This window comes from Galeopterus variegatus, unplaced genomic scaffold, assembly GCF_000696425.1.
Source record: "Galeopterus variegatus unplaced genomic scaffold, G_variegatus-3.0.2 Scaffold10812, whole genome shotgun sequence".
NCBI classification, from domain to species: domain Eukaryota; kingdom Metazoa; phylum Chordata; class Mammalia; order Dermoptera; family Cynocephalidae; genus Galeopterus; species Galeopterus variegatus.
In genome coordinates, this window is record NW_007736923.1 from 56,215 (window position 1) to 56,585 (window position 371).

Here is a 371-nt window from a genome sequence, read left to right on the forward strand (position 1 = left end):
AAGTGACTAATAAATGACATTTTTCCACTCATTCTCTTAAGAGTATGTTATTAGATATGGCTTTAGTCCATACAGGGTTATACTCTAGATAACTGGAGGGGCATGTGGGATAGTGAAATGATCGTGCAAAACATCTTCTCCTTGCCTTTGTCTCTTACTAGGATTAAAACACCCAGCTCTGTAAGACTTCAGAGCATCTGTGTGTGTACTGATATTTTATATTAATGTTTATATTTCCTTGTATATGAAAATATTTCAGGGGAGAGAATCTCTAACATTTTTCAGTTTCTATGTGACACCACAAAGGAATAAAAAAAAAAAAGTCCCAATTTTCTACTTTGGATGTAGTGCCACTGAAGGTCTGGAGGATG